Here is a 14,053-nt window from a genome sequence, read left to right on the forward strand (position 1 = left end):
AAAGAAAGAAAGAAAGAAAGAAAGAAAGGCCTTTCCAGCAGTACTACTTTGCCAATAAATTACTCTTGCAAGCAGCTTTCAAAAATCAGGAGGTATTCGATAGCAAAACCATTGGCTTACAATGGTTTTCTTAGCCTGGCTATATTCACTCAATCAAGGTCTCCCTAAGTTTCCAGTCTTGCCCATATGTCTAGTATAAAGAAAAAAACAAAACATTGTCATTTTCATCTCCTGACCCAGCCCCTTACAAAATCATAATAAATAAACTGAAAGTTAATTAAAGGAAAAGTATTAAGCAAATACTCACCACGATGGCTGTACCAGATGGATGTTAAAGGAATGATGTACTTCTAGGCCACTTGAGTGCCCCCTTCTCTCCCCAGCCATCCACAACCTAGAAAATAAAAGGTTAACGCCTGGCCCCTACAGAGGCATCCACTCTGACTGGTCGGTGCCTGTGCTGTGTGTGATTACACAGAGATGAGGATGGAAGTGGAGATGCAGGTGGAGACACATAAAGAAGGAGATATACACAGGTACAATATCATTCTTGGAAATAAGCAAACTGCATTCATTCTCATCCCAGCACCTATTTCCTGGTTCCCTTTAGGGTCATCATAGTTTTCTCTAGCTCCTAGGAAAATGGGTAAATTTCACAGTTAAAGAAAGCAAGAAGGCAATGTTTAAATAACCCTATATTTCCACAGAGATATAGGCACAAAAGAAGAATGTTATAATAAGCCAACTTGTATTTTGATTTCATTATGAAATTGCAGGTTTTCATCCCCGAAGAAAATCTCCTAATGGACTTGTCATAAGGTTGTAAACCAGTGATCCCAAAGCAGGTGAGGCTTGTGCTCAAGCACTGAGGCATGCTGGCAAAAAGTATTTTAAAAAGTGGAAAGGTTATCTCTGCCACCAAAATCTAAACAATTCAAAGCATTTCCATTGTCAGGAACATTCTTTCCAAGTTCATGTCCAGAAAGGCACAGGCCCATGGGGTGAACATCATCAGACTCTCACAAACGGTACATACAACTGCCGTTCTACATTTGCTATGTTACTTCTCCTGGTCCTGTGAAGTCCCTAATAGCTCATTTCCCTAGCAAGCCCCTTCCCAACTCCAGGGTGTCTCCTCTACCACCCAGACTCTGTCCTGCCACTCTTTAAAAATGTCTCTCATGATCTGCTAAAGGTTCCCAGAAATTCATTTTCCCATTTCTTTTCTCTGGGTGTTTACAGTTTCTAAATGAGCCAGGGTACTTATCAACACTTCCCCAGTAAAAAGCAACCCATGAAAATTCTGGGAATTTGAGGCTAGATGTTAACAAATGAATGTGTTCCCTTGAAACAAAGGACATGTCCCTGCTCTTGAACCCCTACCGAGTTTCACATTACCCACCAACTGATTAGTAGCATGCCTTGTAGCTGGGTGGTCCTTGTGGGGCCTAAACTGACAGGCCTGGGTGTGCAGCCTGGGTATTCCCTCACTTAGTGTCTAGCAAATGAGCTCATTTACACGGTTGCTACAGTCTGAATGCGTGTGCCCCCCCACAATTCACATGTTAGAATCCTGACCCAATGCGATTGTGTCAGGAGGAGGGTTAAGCTCCACTAGGTCATGAGGGTGCCGCCCTCATGAATGGGACTGGTGCTCTTATCAACATGATCCCACAGCGCTCCCAGGTGCTTTTGCCATGTGAGAATTCAAGGAGAAGTCTGAAACCCGGCAGAGGGCCCTCACCCAACCAGGCTGGCACCCTGATCTTCGACGTCCAGCCTCTAAAACTGTGAGAAATAAATTTCTGTTGTTCATAAGCCACCCGTCTGTAGCATTTTGTTCTATGTCCTCATGTGTATTAGTCCAGCCTGAATGGACTAACACACGTGAGGACATAGGAATCCTGCGAGAAGAAAGTCATCCTGTGTTAAGAATTTGGAAGATGGATGGAGATGACAAGAACAAGGAGGGAAGGATGTAGCACCCACTGCAGCCACCTCAGAGGCTCCATCCGACCCCTGAGGAGGGGAAGACAGTCTCCATTTCCCTAATGCAGTTCTGGGACTGCAGTGAAGCATGGACACAGTGACCCTTTGGAGGGGGCGGCACCAGCAACAAGGTAGGGGAAGGTCCCTTCCTTAATTGCCCTGTGAGCAGACTCCAGAGAAGAAAAAATGTGAGGCACCTGAGTCCCAGGAGCACAGGGAGAAACTCGTCTAGGGCTCCCAGAAACAGCTGAGTCTCTGGGTTCCCTATGAGCACGTACAAGCAGGAGCTAGAAGACACAGGTTCTGGCTGTTCTTTGGCCTCCATACACCAGAGCTAGAGAGGCCTGGGGAATCGCTCTCGGTTTCATTCACAGGTTCACCCCAAGGTTAAGATGCACTGTCATTATTTTGAGCAATCTCCTGGGAAGCAGAGAGCTGGAAAGGCCTAGCACACACTTATTTTCTAAGAAAAGGCCCTAAATGAAGTCCCCATTCTAAGTAAGTCATTGGTCCAAATATACACATCTCTTGGCATGACAGGAGGGAAATAGCAGAACTATTCATGAGAGTCTGATGATAATCCCTCCAATAGGCCTGTGTCTTTCTGGACATGAACTTGGAAAGAATGTTCCAGACAATGGAAATACTTTGACTTGTTCAGACTTTGGTGTCAGGGATAACTTTTCCCTTTCATTTAGACCCATGTGTCTAAACTTGTTTTCATTATTGCCTGCTCAAGGAGTCATTTTAAACTTCTTTTTTTCCCAGCCACCCTCAGCAATAAAATGTTAATGTCATAGATATACTGTATATCTGTATATGTGCTGTATATACATCTGATTCACATGTTTTTAAAGGTAAGGTTTTGGGGGTTTTTTTGCCCCCAAAGAACAATATTTGCCTTCTGTAGGGCGATACTGCCTTCAGTAGAAATGCAAGACTTAGATTCCTTTGTTTTCATAGCACGTGCATCTCGAGGCCTAACCCTGCAAGCCTTTGGCTCATCCAGGGCCCGGCTCATGTGCCATTGGAGCCAGCAGCACATGCACCCTCAAGGATCTTAAACGTTCCTTTGTGCCCACAACTCAGATGGCATCCGCACGTATTCCCCCGATACTATGGCTTCTGATTATCAGGTCCCCAGACTGGCTGGCTGCTGCTTTGCATGTATCCAAATGATATCAGCTTTTGTTTTGCTGCTAAATCCCATGTGTCTGCTCAAATGTAATCCATTATTACTTATTAAGGCAGTTAGATCTATCCTGAGCTTCTCCAGAACACTGCAGCCTAATCACCTTTCCCTCCAAGAACTGGAAAATCAAATTTCCCTTTTGATACCAGATGTGTTTTGAAACAAAATAGTCTCTCCATATAAAGTTCTTAAAGTTTCCCAGATTCCAAACTCTTTATTTTTTGTACTCTATACCAACCATCAAATCACTGGTGAAGGTGGCAGAAGTGGGAGTTCACACAAGTTTTTTCCAGCTCCCTGCTCACCACTCAAAGAAAATAAAGTCAACATCTACCTTTTTTTGCTATGGGCTCTAAAAAAATCCTCAAAACATGAATTTTTAAATGGAGGAGGTGTTTCCCAATTATATTAAGCAGAGGGAATCATTAAGCAGGCACCTACCACTCTGGGGGAAAGTCCACACATTCAACTCTAGTCATCGTAAAATAGAAGTATCCTAAACAGAGCCTTTATGCTACACCATGGCACCTTCAGCCTTCAGTTAGTGGTCTCGCCTTCTCGGTAAGCCTCCTCCAAGGCTGCTGATAGCATCCAATTAATCAACCAGGTATTAGACTTTGTGATGCAGAGCAATGAAGTGCTAACGAGGACCACGTGTGCTTGTGAATGGCCTCCATGTGACCAGCGAGCTTGCCAAATGGAGAGAAAATGCTCAGGATGGAGCTATTAGGAGTCTTAGAGGGCGACCCCAAGCAGTAATGCTGTGTGTGTGTGAGCATGCCAAGGGCCTCGGAAAGAGTCCAAATGGAACTTTGATGTTTTGTGTCAATTTAATTCCAAAACATGCTATTTTCAAAATCTTGGGGGTGTTCCTAATTCGCTCAGAATGGCAATTGTGGGCCCATTACCCTTCAACACATAACAATCTAAATTAATTTAATCCATTAAGAAGAATGAGGGCATTGTAAAAATAAACATCTGAATTATGCCACCCTTTGGCCTCCCCACCTCAACTAGTCATGCAGAATTGGTAATTTGTTAACATATCTGAAATATGCTTTGAAAGACTTGAGTGCAAGGCCAACTTCAACTTTTAATCAACCCTTAAGATTCACACATTTTCACATTGTGCATTTTCATCAATAATTTATCAACCTGACACCAACTGTATGTTGATATTAATGGCACGTGTAGAATTTCTAAGTCAATGTTTCTTAGTGAGAGCTGCACCTCTGAGCAGCCTGGAGAGTTAGAACATGGACATGCTGATTCTCACACCTGGGGAGGCTGATTGAGCGTGATCCGGAGTTGGGCTCTGGAATCCTTACTTTTAAAAAGCTAACCCAGAATTTGGTTTAGGAATAAAAGCACTCGTCCTTTAAAATATGATTCAATTAAGATTTTTTGTTCATATACAACTTTACAGATGTTGTATCTGTTTTTGTTTATTTAGACTTTTAAATCTGTGGGTTGTCAGAGTGAGGTAAATGTGCTCAGAAGACAAGGTAGTCCTCTTCTGAGGTGGACACTCGTGGTTGGCTACCATTCTGGTTAATTTTGCTGTGTAAAAAACCAGCCCAAAATTAGAGGTGAAAAGCAACCATTCATTTATATCAGGAAATCAAACAGCACAGCAGGGTTTCTTATCTTTTGGCCTCAGTTGGGAAACTCAAAGGCTGAAGGTGACTTGACAGCTAGGGACCAGAATCATTGGGAAGCCCCTTGTCTCACATGCCTGGCACCTGGGATAGGATGACACAAATGCAGAGCTCAGTGGAGACTGTCAGCCAGAATCCCCCACACGGCCTCTCTCTGTGGCTCAGGCTTCCTCACAGCATGGCGGCCTTGGGATACGTGAGTTTCTTACTCCAGTGTGAGTGTTCTTGATGACACTGTAGAAACCACGCCACCTTTATGACCACCTTAGCATCACTTCTGTTTAGTATCCCCAATAAAAAAATAAAAATAAAAATAAACAGACAAAAATACCTGAAGGAAGTATTTCATGAACTATCTATAGCCTCACAGAGAAGGGATTTGGGGCTGAGGGACACAGCTTATAGTGTTCCCCCATCTCTACCCTGATTTGGCTTGAAGTTAGCCCTAGGCAGAGAATCCCCTTCACATTACTGACACGACCAAAAAGGAACATATGCACACACACAGAAATTCTGCAACATCTATCAAATTGTGGGAGGTGTATGGTCAGCTATCCCACTGAAATGGGAATGAGAAAGCAAAAAGTACTTGCCTGTGAGAAAAAGAAAACTGCCTTTTTCACACTTGCAAACAGTGTTCACTTTCCTGCATTGTGGTCTATTAGATCAATGACTGAATTATGACTGTACATTTCCACAGTGCTTCACAGTTTTCAGAGAGCCTTCCCATTCACTTTCTCATCTAGAATTCACAGGTAGGAATTCCTATAGCAGAGGAAAGGCGGGTTTTAACAGCTCCATTTTTCTCTCTTTCTAGAGAGTCAAAGACGTGGAGCAGTTTGCTTGCAGTCAGTCTGTGGCGAAGCTAAGGCTCGGAGCCAGGGTGTTCATGCAGGACCCCACATTTCATTCCATGGAGGTTCATCTCATTGTCCTCACTAATTAAGCAATGGAAAGTCTCATCGTGCACACTTCAGCTGTAGTACTGAAAGTGTCTGAGCTATCAATTCAAAAATGTTGTTCATGTCCATACCATGAGCTGACATTTATTGAGGGTTTACTATATTATGTCTGTAAGCACTTTTCATGTATGTGTTACAAAGCTTGTCTGTTATGTGCCAATTTATTCAGAAAAGGTGGATAAACAGGAGATGCCATCCCTAAGATATGTATAATTGTATATGGTAGGTCACATACAATTTTTCACAAGGTAACTTTGATTTATACTTCCTAAAAGGACCAACTAAATTCAAAAACACCAGACAGTTGAATGCAGTGACTGTGGGGGAAAACACAAACACACTCCCTCATGTTTTCTCTCTTTTCCCATTTGACCTACATGCTTTGACCCTATGCGTGTATATAGTTCCTCCCAAATTCATGTAATTTTCTTGCTAAAAGTAGCTACTGCAACACCCTAAACATGAACAAACATCCTGAATAGACAAATTCAAGTAGCAAATGAAAAGGGGAAGTCTTAAATCTTGAGGAAGAGATTAAAACAATAAAACAGGTAGAAAGAAACCAAACAACTGGTGACATCGCAATAACAAGAGGCCTAAGGAAATTCACATATGTGCCATCGGTGATAACGCAGCACAAGTCGAGCAAAGCTGGCTAGCAGGAGGCACGGCGAGGGCTGCAGAGCCTCTGGAACAAGACAGAGGAGGCTGCAAGCAATGCTGATGATGACAGGACACTGATGCCAAGCCCAGTGCTGCCCACCGGAGCTGAACATGCCAAAGCTATGATAGGCCGGAAGTGGGCTGATGGGCACCTGTATGGACGGACAGCAAGGCCGCCAACGCCAAGCAGAACAGCCAGCACTTCGTGGCGTCCCATCTCACTTGGAGCCATACACACAGCTTTTTAAGAAAAGGATGAATGGCAAACAACCAACCGTGAACTTCTACTTAATGTTCATGCAGAAGGAAAACAGCGCAAACCAACCACAGCACCTTTAGTGTCATAGCATTTTGTCCTACTATCTGCTTCCTTCCCTCTCTTCTTCATAACTCAGAAGCCCCAACGTTTCACTCTATGACTCCACCAAGCAAACCTCGTGGTTTCTGCAAGGTGAAGTGCTCTATGTACCATAGTATTTTTTTTTTTTTTAATTTACAAGGGATTTAAGATATCTAAAAGTTTTATTAGGTTTTTGGAAGAGTATTCCTTACTAGACTACACCAGTGTTGAATGTTCCACCCAATTCTATTTTTCCGATAAACCCCATCATTTTTATTGCATGAAATTCTATAATGCCTTGATTTTTAGCAAGACATATGTTACATTGTAGGAGAAACAACTGTATTATCTCATTTAATCCTCCTATTATCCCTATTTAACAGGAGAAAACACTGAACACTGGGTGTGGATTTCATTGGACATTAAAATCCCACCTCTTGGGCATCTTCTCTCAACCATGTCCCTCCTTTCTTCTAATATAATGTTTGCTAAATTCTTCTACCATTCAAAAGTTTTTTCCTAGAATATCATGCTGAGTAGCTCCCAGCCCCACTGAAAGGAGGGAATTTGCTCAGCATCCAAATGGATACTGGTTTCTAGTATTTAGGTCAAAAGTTCAGCCCTCCACCCCCCCCCAAAAAAAAAAGTTCTCCAAAGAAGTTCTTAAGGCCAAAAGAAAGAAACAGAGGGACTTTCAAGAAATAGATCCTTGGGAAAAAAATTCAACTGGCAATCTGAAATAACGTAGGCAGTTTTCCCAAAGTGACTGATAACTATTGCATTACTTTCCCCAAGGTCAGCAGCAGAATAGGAATTAGAAAGACCAACTTGGGACCTTCTCTACTCCATTCAAATATTGTGTTTCTGTTGCTTGGAACGTTCATATTTTGCATCAGACTGTTCTCCTTGCTATATTTCACACTCCCTCTGGCTTCACATCAGAAGGACAAGGTCAGTATTTGTTTATAATGGAATAGGGGTGCGATGGTGAATAATACAGATGTATATTTTACTTGGAACAAATGCAGTTCACCTTTCTTCTCTGAGCAAATTCAAACCTTGAGAAAGACTGCAGTGTGTAAGCCTTCAAAAGGAGGCCCTCCTTAGGTATTCAAAACATATTTTATCAAACCACAAGATCCTCTTGTTTCAAGCAAGAAGCACCTACAAGGAAAAAGACAGTTTCTGTAAGACACTTGTTGGATTTTCTGTTCATTTTGGATGGTTGTTGTTTCTTTGGGAACAAGTTTTAAATGGTAACAGAGAAAAACAAGTTACTTTGATGAAATTTGGGGTAAGGGGTTTAAATGAATGACATCAGTTAAGTATATCTGTAATATTCTGGACTAGTACACTTTCTCAGGCTCATTGCTTTGGGTTTTAAGAAGGATTTGGAATAAATGTTTCTACATTAAAGTAGAATATTAAGCCAAGATGAGGAGAATCAATTCTATTGAGCTTTTGAAATAGAGACAGGACAGGATCTATCTTGCAAAATACAATAGACTATCTTCCATTTGGAAATAGGCAGGAACTAAAGATATAGAACATAAAACTTTCCATTAGATCCCTATCTTATTTCTTTTGTGGCCACATGTGTCTGTCTAATCTTGACCACAGAACCAGAACATTGAAAAGACTTTGAGGGTTCATCAAAACCACACCCAACCTATGGGAAGACCTCCCACTAAACCTCCAGACACATGGGGACTTATCCTGTGTTTAAAGACCTCCACGAAGTCTTTACAAAAAGTGTTCAAACACCAGCTCTCCTGCCAGCAGTCTACTTGGCTTGTTGAATTTGCATTGTCCCCACCCCCATTAATCAATCCCACCCCAGCAAATAGGCACAGCCCTGTTGTCTCTAGTCAACATTTCAACATCTGCCCGCATTTATGTGTGTGGTGTTGCCCAGCTCCAGCCACCATGCCAGCGGAGTCCTGTTCTAATCTCTGTGGGCACCAAGGCACAGGTGTAGGTCTCAGGCAGCCAGAGCCCCTCCTGTCGTCCCCCACATGGCCACTGGCAGCCCTTCAGCTTCCGAGAGGCCAGCATGAGGGCAGGCAAATTCTTAAACACTCATAAGCTTTGGAATGTTTTATTCTTCACAAGAAAAAAAAGATTCTTAGATCATCTATTAGAGGTTCTACACGTGACATCTGAGAATCAATTTTTGCCTTTCCTTTTTAACCATGAATTGATGATTATTTAGCTTCCCCAAATGAAACTCTCAAGGTTTGCAGAGTCAACTTCTAATGAAATTCCCACTCTGCTGGCTTGAAACAGCAGGGGAGTAAATTTTTTTCCTCATTAATATGAAAGAATCAGAGGTGCTAGAAATAGCCCCAGGACTAAAGAAACAGGTACTAACCATGAAGTTTCCCAGGAAATGTTTGCGGCCAGGAACTTGAATGAGGAATGAGGCACACTCAATAAGCTGGAGAAGAGTATCTGCTTTCCTCACCATTTTTGTCACTCAACTCCACCGTGGCTCCTGAAAACATCTTTCCCCCCATTTCTCCTGGCTGTGGTCTAAATATTCCCCCATGTTAGTCATCAAAGGGCCTGAGAGGAAAATGTGGGGGTTATTAGTAGCATCCATCAAAGTAGCTTGGGTCACATAAGAAGAATGGGATGAACACTGTACCCCTCCAGCCCTTAACAGACCACCCTGGAGATGGATGAATGGCCAGCACCCCACTGTGAGAGACTAAAGTCCTGTTCGATCATCTGCCTCAATTCCAGAGAGGGCTTGAGCTGTAAAGAGAAGGAGTCTGGGATTACTGGTGTGACCACCCACTCCAATCTATGATGACCTAACCCTAAGAAAAACTTAAGAGCCAGCTGGAAATGAAGAGAGATCAAACTCTTTGCAGGCACACAGATTTTTAAAAACTCAGGCCCCTCAAACCAGGACTGTATCCCAGAGACAAACCAACTACACCCCTGCAGATAAGGTCACTTTCTTCCCTTTAACTTCCTGCCTGTTGTATGCTCTTTATGAAGGCCTAGCTGGAGCTAAAATCAGATTTTGGTATTTATGAACTATGAAATAACTATGAAATGCCCCCCCCCTTCATTTATCATAATCATCTTTCAACCCCCCTTACTTGTTTCCACATTCACTGAGAAATCACATCCAAGTTCCTATGACCCCTAATAGCTCAGATGACCTTAAACTGACATGTGAATTTGGATCATGTTAAATCAATGTTCCCAAAGCTCCGGTCATCCTTTCTTTTGCAAGGTGATTTTCCCAAACTAAATGAGGACGTTTTTACATGGCAAACAGATTGCTTACACAAACTAGCTTCATGTGACCTTTAAAGAAAGTATATAAATTATGCCATCATAAACCTTTCTCTGAAGGTTTGTAACTGGAGTGTCATAAATATCAGACTTGATCATCTTTGGTTCATAATCCAGATGTCACCGTCTTCCAGTTTGAGCCAAACGATTTTTAGGCAGGGTCGCAGCGCCCCCTGCTGGCTTTATTTGCAGGTTGAGTTTTTAGAAGGTGGAAGTCTGGGTATGAAGTCTTTTGATGCTGAAATCCCTCATAGTTAAGAGGGGAAATGAGGTTTTGAATGCGATGTTCTTCATTTCCTCAGAAACGCACATTGCAGCAAAGAGAGGCTCACGTTTCTCCCATTATTATTTCTAGCATTTAATATAGCCAACCACATTAGAACTGATGACATTTCGATGGCATTTTTCCCCATTACTAACGGTGTGAGAAAACTATGAAGGGGTTCAACTCTTTGCACCCTATGTAATACTCCCAGTCTCGGACAATAGACCAGCACCAATGGCAATCTTTGAGGTGGTCTCTCAGGAACCACAGTAGGACAAGGACAGCTCCCCTGAGATGACAGACCCTGATTCCGTGCCACTCCGCTTGCTACTCCAGAGACCAACTACATAAGAGCTTGGTCTGCAGTAAGAAATCCCTGATCATCAGATATATTATACAGAGTCAATACTGACATGAAAGCAGTTGTCAAGCCCAACCATTTACAACCAAAGAAATCCCAGTGGACTCAGAAAACCAAGAACCCCTTTGGGTAGTTGAGGGGTATAGCGTGGTATCAGTACAGTCATTCATTATTCCACAAAAATATCACCATATTCACAAATTATGTAGTAAGCCCTTACATTGTCCTGGAACCACAAAAGCATCAAGAATGCAATGGTGAACAAAAAAACAAAACCTGCCCTTAATGGAGCTATTGTCGGGGGTGGGGGGGTGGGGGAAGGGGAAGTAGACAACATACTAATAATCCCCAAAATGAATGTATTACAAACTGACAGAGCACATAAAGGAAAGGCACACACTGCCATGGGGGGACATGTGGTCTAGGGGAGTGAAGACAGTTTCCCTGAGGAACTGACATTAGAACTGAGACCAAGAGGATGAATGGGAGTTACTGGGGTGGGGGGTGGGGGGCGGAGGGGGGGTCATGAGCATTCCAGGTAGAGCAATGAGTGAGTGAAAAGTCACTAACTGCCAGGCAGAGGATCAAGTCATTGGATGTGAACATGCGTTTATCACATTATTTCTATAAAACTGCCCCGCCCCCCAAAAAAGATTATAAAAGCCAATAAACCATTTTCAGCAACTGACCCAATTCCTGCAGCAAACTGAATCGTCAGCTTCTGTCTTAGGAAATGAGAAAACAGTGGCCAAGCCTTCTACACATGGGCATTCCTTCTACCTGCTGGGAATTCTGGATGCCACTGAGCTCTTTGCTTTGCTTCTGCATTCTTGTAGCATCATGCATCCTGACCCCACTGCCAGAGTTTCCCTTAGAACACCCACTCACCTGGATCTCTCAATTTCCCAGATACCAGGCATGCTTCCTGTACTTAATAGCGATTCCACACTAAAATTTCCAGAATTTTATCCTGGTCTTCTTTGACAATGATTCAGAAAGGTGATCTGTAACAGTATTTTAGTTGTTTATTTCTGCTATTTTTAACAAACTCTCATTTAGAACTTACTATGTGAGTTCTAAGTCCTTCACAAATAGTAACTCATTTAATCCTTGTGATAATTGTACGAGGTAGTTTGGTGCAAGAGTAATTGCAGTTTAAAAGGTTAAAAATAGAAGTTGAACAATAATGAATGTCAACTATAATTATATATAAATATACATATATATATTTACAAGAAGCGAAGTACAGCATTAGGAATAGAGACAGTGAAAGTGTGATGGCTGTGCGATGTCAGAGGGGTAGTGGATTGGGGAAGGGGGATTGTCACTGTGTGAGATATATAAATGATAAATATCTAACTATTACATTGTTTGGTGCACCTGAAACTAATTTTAAAAAATGGAAAAAACAAATAAATAAACAGATAGATAGATAAAATGTTAAAAATAATTGCAAAAACCACAATTACTTTTGCACCAACCTGATAACATTATCTGTGTATTGCAAATGGAGAAACTGAGGGCCCAAGAGGATAAGAAACTTGACTGAAGTCACTCAGCCAGTAAATGGCAGAGCCACAATTTGGCTTCCAAAAACCAAGCGCAAAACCATTACTCCAGGCAGCCTCCTCTTGGCAAAATTAAAAGTCACTCAACCAACAGGTCTTTTTTGTTGTTTTTTTAATCTAACTGTAAAGTTTATGTCTCAGAAGGGTAGAATCCCATCCATTCTACTTCCCAAATATATCTCAAATCATCCCTCTCCTCTCCCTGCCATAGGATTTTGCTCCAGCCCAGTTCTCTCATCTCTGGTGACACCATTGCAGCACACCCCCCTCTTCCTAACAGCTCTCCAGGCTCCACGTCCCCTCCCTTCTCATCTCCACTCCACTCCACAGTGCTGTATGTCACAGCACTCTAGAAACAAAGATTTGTTCTGTTTATTAACTTCACTCTCCCATCACTGCCTACAGATTGAAGTTAACCCTCACACCAGATCCTCCATGAGTCGGTCCCAGTCTACTTTTGCAATCTCATCTCCCAAAGCTGTACTCCACTCTCATGCCCAGCTCAGACTTGCTTCTCCAGCATCATTGGCTCACTACCTTTCCTTCAGAGGTCCACCTTCTATCACACTTCCATGCTGTACATATGCGGGTCCTCTTACTCGTAATCCCTTCCCATCCTCCTCTTCCTTCAAGGCTCATGTAGTAACTCCCTTGCCAGGTCTCCCTTGACATCCTGCATTCCCCCTCTGACACCCACAGGATCTTTCTCGTCTTGTCAGAGGTCCTACCTCTGAAACTTGTGCCTAAGGCACTTAATACAGGGGCAAATTTAAGGGGATGACCAAACACTCAGTAATAGAGATAAATAATACTTTCACCATGGGAAAACAGACGTAATATAAAATTCACTACTTTAACCATTTTAAGTGTATAAGTCAGTGGCATTAGTATTTCACAATGTTGTACAACCATCAACCATCACTACTATCCATTTCCAGAATTTTTCATCTTCCCTACGGAACCTCTGTACCCATTAAACAATAAATAAACTCACCATTTCTCCTCCCTCCAGCCTCTGATAAGCTGTTCTACTTTCTGTCTCTAGGAATTTGCCTAGTCCAGGTACTTCATATAAGTAGAACCATCGAGTACTTGTCTTTTTGTGACTGCCTTATTTCACTTAGTATAATGAAGAGAAGTAATATCTAACATTTTAGATAAAGATAGGATCAGTATGACTAACTTTTCCTTTTGCTTCAGGCTCCAATGTGGCTTAGCACTGGTTCTGTCTTTATTGAAATTTTTGATATTTCGTTCATCATGGATAGTTTTGGCATTAATTTGGATTTTTTAAAAATGTTTCATTAAATTTTTATTTATCTTGATTACTGTCTTCTTTGGTGCTCCCTTATATTTTATGCTCAAGGCAAGCCCCTCACACATCTCATCTTAGGCCCAGTTCTGCCGGTGCCAAACTCTATCCTCGTACCACCTCAAATAAGCATGCAACCAGAGTAAGAAATAATGTGCTTGCTTACAAACAGCTTCAAGACAAGCCTGTATGTAGCCACGGCCCTTGAGAGACTGCTGCCCTTAAGCCCCACATATACGCCTAAGCCACACCTGTGCACATAGCTCTAGCTGGCACATACTTCCACATGTGCTCATGTGAGGGCAGAGGTGAAGTCTTGTTCATCTTTATACCCAAGCACTGCCTTGTACAGTATTGGGTTCATAGATGACATTTAATAATTATTTTTTAAATGAAAATCCCTTCAGCTCCTTTTCCCACCATTAATAAGCATT

At 42.2% G+C, this 14,053-nt stretch overlaps 1 long non-coding RNA gene across 1 annotated transcript in view; it reads right to left on the reverse strand.

The window, feature by feature from the left end:
• The window catches only part of LOC109453490 (uncharacterized), an 84,608-nt gene that overhangs the window by 20,486 nt on the left and 50,069 nt on the right, over positions 1–14,053 (reverse strand). The window contains exons 5-6 of the long non-coding RNA XR_012496663.1: positions 7,838–7,968; positions 308–394 (exon numbers count right to left, since the gene is read on the reverse strand). This is a non-coding gene — a long non-coding RNA (uncharacterized LOC109453490). The remainder of the gene's footprint in view (positions 1–307; positions 395–7,837; positions 7,969–14,053) is intronic.

The sequence above is a fragment of the Rhinolophus sinicus genome, linkage group LG05 (genome assembly GCF_036562045.2).
Source record: "Rhinolophus sinicus isolate RSC01 linkage group LG05, ASM3656204v1, whole genome shotgun sequence".
NCBI lineage: Eukaryota > Metazoa > Chordata > Mammalia > Chiroptera > Rhinolophidae > Rhinolophus > Rhinolophus sinicus.